This window comes from Hipposideros armiger, unplaced genomic scaffold (assembly GCF_001890085.2).
Source record: "Hipposideros armiger isolate ML-2016 unplaced genomic scaffold, ASM189008v1 scaffold_40, whole genome shotgun sequence".
In the NCBI taxonomy this organism is placed as follows: domain Eukaryota; kingdom Metazoa; phylum Chordata; class Mammalia; order Chiroptera; family Hipposideridae; genus Hipposideros; species Hipposideros armiger.
In genome coordinates this window covers 2,020,907-2,022,466 of record NW_017731390.1, presented here as the reverse complement: position 1 = coordinate 2,022,466, position 1,560 = coordinate 2,020,907, and positions in this window count along the sequence as shown.

The following is a 1,560-nucleotide window of genomic DNA, read 5'->3' as shown; positions in this document are numbered from 1 at the left end:
AAGAATAAATAATATGATTTATATAGAATTTCTAAACAGTCAAACTTAACTATTGTTTAGAGCTGCAAATTTAGATAGTAAAACTATTAAGCAAAACAAGGAAATAATTCACATGTAAGTGAGGATCCCATTTATCTTTTGGGGAGAGATACGACAAATATGTATATGCACTATTCTGAATGTGTATTATATTTCTCAATTTAAAAAGTCAAAAAGTACTCAGGGCCGGCCCAGTGGCTCAGTTGGTTAAGAGCTCGCTCAAGAGTTTGAGCTCTGAGCAACAGTGGTTCGATTCCTGGCCCAAGCTGAGCAGCTGCTGAGCTGCCAACAGGTGGCAGGATGGCTCAGCTTAAAGAAAAAAAAAAGTCAAAAAGTACTTATCTAGAGACATGTTTCTGCCCTGGTCACAGATGAGGAAAATGAAAAATTTGTCCACAGAGAGGAACTCAGGATAAAGATCCTTTATTCTGAGCAAGCTAATTGGCATTTGGAGCATCGCGCTCAGTTCTAGGCATCACACAAAGGCATTGATAAATTTCATCCTGCCACCAACTGGTTGGGTGCATTTAGGTAAGCAATTTAAATGTCTTGAAGTTGGGGTCAGCTGAGTGGCTCAATTGGTTAAGAGTTGGCTTGGGAGCGCGAGCTCTGAGAAGTGGGGCTGCCAGTTCGGTTCCTACATTGGCCAGAATTTTCGCCCTCTACAGCTAAGATGGTGAACAACAGCTCGACCTGGAGCTGGACTGTCCTGAGTGGCCGTCAGCAGTGGAACTTCAATGGGTACTGCAGTGGGCTGCCGTGAGCTAAAAAAAAAATGTTTTGAAATTGTAACAATGTGAGGTGATGGATGTGTTAACTAAACTTGTTGGAGGTAGTCATTTTGCAATATATACATAGATCAAATCATCTGTTGTACACCTTAATTTATACAATGTTATAAATCGATTATATCTCAATAAAACTGGAAAAAATTAAAAAATAAATATTCTGAGCCTTATCTGCAAAAGGACAACAGTGGCGCCTTTCGCATAGCAGTGTTGCAAGGATTAGTAAAATAGTAATCAAAAGGCCCTTTTCCCTGTGTCTGATCCACAGCAGGCTTGATAATGGTAACTGCTAGAAAGACAACCAGAACAGTGAAGAAAGACTAAGGAAACTCAGATTCTTGAGAAAAGAACACATGCTTACATAGAGAAGAAAACAAACTTAGAGGGTTGCAACAGGGGCAGAGACAGAAAACTCTGTGGGTGGAAGTTAGAGAGGCAAATAGGAAGAACTTTCTAACAATTTGAGCTGTCCATCAACGGAATAGGCTTGAGAAATTCTGAGCTTCTGATATCTGGAAGTCATCTGGTAGAGAGGGTGGCGGGTGCTCCGAGGTCTTTATCACCCAGGGATTGTAGGAAGGTTGTACAGAGATGGAGGTTGAGCTCCACAAAAGTGTCTTTGTCTCCTGCTCTGAAGTTGGAATCTGCTGTGAATCCTCATGCCCTCACAGGACTTTACTCATTAAGACCTTTCGCATCATTTGTCCAGTGGTTTTCACCATTTTTTGTTTTT